This window comes from Symphalangus syndactylus, chromosome 3 (assembly GCF_028878055.3).
Source record: "Symphalangus syndactylus isolate Jambi chromosome 3, NHGRI_mSymSyn1-v2.1_pri, whole genome shotgun sequence".
Taxonomy (NCBI): Eukaryota; Metazoa; Chordata; class Mammalia; order Primates; family Hylobatidae; genus Symphalangus; species Symphalangus syndactylus.
In genome coordinates, this window is record NC_072425.2 from 84,465,619 (window position 1) to 84,470,723 (window position 5,105).

Sequence of the window (5,105 nt, forward strand, 5' to 3'; positions counted from 1 at the left end):
CCAATTTGCACTCTGACCAACTATGTAAAAGCATTTCCTTTTCTCCACAACATCACCAGCATCTTTTTTTTTTTATTTTTCATAGCAGCCATTCTGATTGGCATGTGATAGTATCTCATTGTGGTTTTTATTTGCATTTCTCTAATGATCAGTAATGTTGAGCTTTTTTCATGTTTCTTGGCCACATGTATAACTTCTTTTGAGAAGTGTCAGTTCATGCCCGTTGCCCACTTTTTAATGTGGTTGTCTGTTAATTGTAAATTTGCTTAAGTTCCTTATAGACTGGATATTAGACCTTTATCAGATAGACTGCAAAAATTTTCTCCCACTCTGTAGGTTGTCTGTTCACTCTGGTGATAGTTTCATTTGCTGTGCAGAAGCTCTTTAGAGCCCATTTGTCAATTTTTGCTTCTGTTGCAAATGCTTTTGGTGTTTTAGTCATCAAATCTTTGCCTGTGCCTATGTCCAGAGTGATATTGCCTAGAGTTTCTTCTAGGGTTTTGACAGTTTTGGGTTTTACACTTGAATCTTTAATCCATCTTGGGTTAATTTTTGTATAAGGTGTAAGGAACTGGTGCAGTTTCAATTTTCTGCATATGGCTAGCCAGTTCTCCCAGCACCATTTATTAAATAGGAAATCCTTTCCCCATTGCTTGTTTTTGTTAGACTTGTTGAAGATCAGATGGTTTTAAGTGTGTGGTCTTATTTCTGAGTTCTCTGTTCTGTTCCATTGGTCTAAGTGTCTGTTTTTGTACCAGTACCATGTTTTTCTGGTTACTATATCCTTATAGTATAGTTTGAAGTCAGGTAGCATGATGCCTCCAGCTGTGTTACTTTTGCTTAAGATTGTCTTGGCTATTTGGGCTTCTATTAGTCCATTTTCATGCTGAGGATTAATACATACATAAGACTAGGTAATTTATGAGGAAAAAGAGGTTTAATGGACTCACAGTTCCATGTGACTGGAGAGGCCTCACAATCATGGCAGAAGGCAAAAGGCACGTCTTACACGGCAGCAGGCAAGACAGAATGACAACCAAGGGAAAGAGGTTTCCCCTTATAAAATCATCAGATCTGGTGAGACTTCATCACTACCCTGAGAAGAGTATGGAGGAAACCACCCCCATGATTCAATTATCTCCCACCAGACCCCTCCCACAACATGTGCGAATTATGGGAGCTACAATTCAAGAAGAGATTTGGGTAGGAACACAGCCAAACCATATCAGGGCTGTTTTTGGTTCCATATGAATTTTAAAATAGTTTTTTCTAATCTTATGAGAATGTCAATGGTAATTTAATGGGAATAGTATTGATCTATAAATTGCTTTGGGCAGTATGGCCATTTTAATATTGATTCTTCCTATCCATGAGCATGGGATGTTTTTCTACGTGTTTTGTGTCATCTCCTTTTTCACTGAAGAGTGGTTTGTAATTCTTCATGAAGAGGTCCTTCACTTTCCTTATTAGTTGTATTTCTAGGTATTTTATTCTTTTTGTGGCAATTGTGAATGAGAGTTCATTCATGATTTGGCTCTCGGCTTGCCTGTTGTGGGTATATAGGAATGCTAATGATTTTTTCACATTAATTGTATTCTGAAACTTTGCTGACATTGCTTATTAGTTTAAGATGCTTTGGGTCTGAAACTGTAGGGTTTTATAGATACAGTATAACAAACAAAGATGGTTTGACTTCCTCTCTTCCTATTTGAATATCTTTTCTTTCTTTCTCTTGCCTGATTGCCACAGCCAGAACTTGTAATACTATGTTGAATAGTAATGGTGAGAGTGGGAATCCTTGTCTTGTGTGAGTTTTCAAGGGGAAATGCTTCCAACTTTTTTTTTTTTTTTTTTTTTTTGAGACAGAGTCTCGCTCTGTCGCCCAGGCTGGAGTGCAGTGGCGCAATCTCGGCTCACTGCAAGCTCCGCCTCCCGGGTTCACGCCATTCTCCTGCCTCAGCCTCTCCGAGTAGCTGGGACTACAGGCGCCCGCCACGACGCCCGGCTAATTTTTTTGTATTTTTAGTAGAGACGGGGTTTCACCGTGGTCTCGATCTCCTGACCTCGTGATCCGCCCGCCTCGGCCTCCCAAAGTGCTGGGATTACAAGCGTGAGCCACCGCGCCCGGCGAAATGCTTCCAACTTTTGCCCATTCAGTATGATATTGACTGTGGGTTTGTCGTATATGACTCTTATTATTTTGAAGTATGTTCCTTCAATACCTAGTTTATTGAGGGCTTTTAACATGAAGGAATGTTGAATTCTATTGAAGGCCTTTTCTGCATCTATTGGGTAATCATGTTGTTGTTGTCTTTAGTTCTGTTTATGTGAGGAATCACATGTAATGATTTGTGTATGTTGAACCAACCTTGCATCATGGGGATGAAGCCTACTTGATTGCGGTGGATAAGCTTTTTGAGGTGCCCTTGGATTCAGTTTGCTAGTATTTTGTTGAGGATTTTTGCATCAATATTCATCAACAATATTGGTCTAACATTTTTGTTGTTGTATTTCTGCCAGGTTTTGGTATCAGGATGATGCTGGCCTCATAAAATGAGTTAGAGAGGAGTCCCTCCTTCTGTAATTTTTTTGGATAGTTTCAGTAGAAAGGGTACTAGCTCTTCTTTGTACCTCTGCTAGAATTCAGCCATGAATCCACCTGGTCCTGGGCTTTTTTTTTTTTTTTTTTTTTTTTTTGGTTAATAGGCTATTTACTATTGCCTCAATTTCAGAGCTTGTTATTGGTCTAGTCAGGGATTCAGTTTCTTCTTGGTTCAGTCTTGGGAGGGTGTATGTGTCTAAGAATTTATCCATTTCTTCTAGATTTTCTAGTTTAAATGCAGAGAGGTATATATAGTATTCTCTGCTGGTTGTTTGTATTTCTGTGGGGTCAGTGGTAATATCCCCCTTAACATTTCTGATTGTGTTTATATGAATCTTCTTTTTATTATTCTATTATTAGATAGTGATCTTATTTCTTTTCCAAAAAAATAGCTCCTGGATTCATTAACTTTTGAAGGGTTTTTTGTCTCTATCTCCTTCAGTTCAGCTTTGATTTTGGTTAATTGTCTTCGGCTAGCTTTTTGGGTTTGTTTGCTCTTAGTTCTCTCGTTCTTTTGGTTGTGATGGTAGGGTGTCGATTTGAAATCTTTCTAGCTTTTTTTTTTGAGATCTTTTCCAGCTTTTTGATGTGGGCATTTAATGCTATAAATTTCTCCCTTAACACTGCTTTAGCTGTGTCCCAGATATTCTGGTACATTGTATCTTTGTTCTCCATTGTAAAGTTTTTGTTGTTGTTGTTTTGTTTTGTTTTTAGCCAGTGTCTCTTTTTTGCCCAGGCTGAAGTGCAGTGGCGTGATCTCAGCTCACTGCAACCTCTGCCTCCCAGGTTCTGGTGACTCTCCTGCCTTAGCCTCCTGAGCAGCTGGGATTACAGGTGCATGCCACCATGCCTGGATAATTTTTGTATTTTTAGTAGAGATGGGGTTTCACCATGTTGGCCATGCTGGTCGAACTCCTGACCTCAAGTGATCCACCTGCCTTGGCCTCCCAAAGTGGCAAAGAACTTCTTTATTTCTGCCTTACTCATTTATCTAGTTTTCAGACTTTCAATGACTTTCACTACAGCTCAAAAAATTACTGAGTTTGTTGGCTTTAATACCATTATGCAAAGATTGTGTGACTGATTATTGAATGGATTGCCTATAGCTTTGCATTTGTACATGAGTCACTATGAGACAAACTACAGGTCCTCAAAATCAAGCTTTGTACTCTGGGCACATTAGATAGCATTGGTATATAAACATATTTCATAGCATCTTCGTGACAGAATGGGTTTTTTAGTTGCAGAATTTTTGTATAATTTAGATGTTTAGTTAGACTAACACAAATCCACAAGTAATTATCTACATATATAGCTATATTTTGAGGCAAATCAATGATGAACAACTGGTATTTATTGAATATTTTTAATGTGAGAAACACACTTCTATAACTTTTAGGAGCTTAAAGACTAGCTATTTCATCAAGATGAAATTAAATATTGCACTAAATACAGTGTTGTATGGAAATGGATCATCAATTCAACAGAAGAGTTAAAATTTGAAAGATGTAAACTCATGCTATCAATTTTGACCAATACTCCAAACCAGGAAATTAGAAGTCATCCTTGCTTCTCTTATTTAGTCACCAGATTTGGTAGGTTCTAACTCCCAAATAATTCCAAAATCTGCCTTTTCACATCTATCTCCATTGGCTTGATTTGGACCTATATTGCCTCTAATCTGAGTAGTTCCAAGAGCATCTGAAATATTATGTGTTCTCTTCTATGTAACAAAAAGTTTTTCATGGTTCTAGTCTCTTCATCTTGATTTTCTTTGCCCAGAGTTTCAAGAATAAACTCAATGTCACTTGGTTGCTGTCATCTGACCTGTCTCAAAGCCCAGGAAGAGTTGGCTATTATGTCACTTGTGTTTGCATATCATTTAATATATTATTTTTTATAAGCACTTATCACATCGTATTATTTGTATTGTGCCTGTCTCTTCCAGAGGGCAACCATATGGTTTATCACTTCTCTGAATTCAAAGAATGTGGTCAGTGCTTGGTTCATAGCAAGCAGTCGATATTTAATGAAGTGAAATGAGTTCCAGGACTCTTAGTATCTTAAATGTCTCAGTTCACTCTACCCATTAGGAGCGAAGAACATGACTGGAACTGACATGCTGTGCTCTTGTCACTCACTTCCACTTCCGTCCCTATCCAGACAGGTAAGTGCAAAGCTCTGTGAAATTAAAAAAATCATAGACCGGGGGGTGCAGCCAAGATGGCCGAATAGGAACAGCTCCAGTCTACAGCTCCCAGAGTGAGCCACGCAGAAGACACGTGATTTCTGCATTTCCATCTGAGGTACCCGGTTCATCTCACTAGGGAGTGACAAACAGTAGGTGCAGGACAGTCAGTGAAGCGCACCATGCACGAGCCGAAGCAGAGCAAGGCATTGCCTCACTCGGGAAGTGCAAGGGGTCAGGGAGTTCCCTTTCCTAGTCAAAGAAAGGAGTAACAGACAGCACCTGGAAAATCGGGTCACTCCTACCCTAATACTG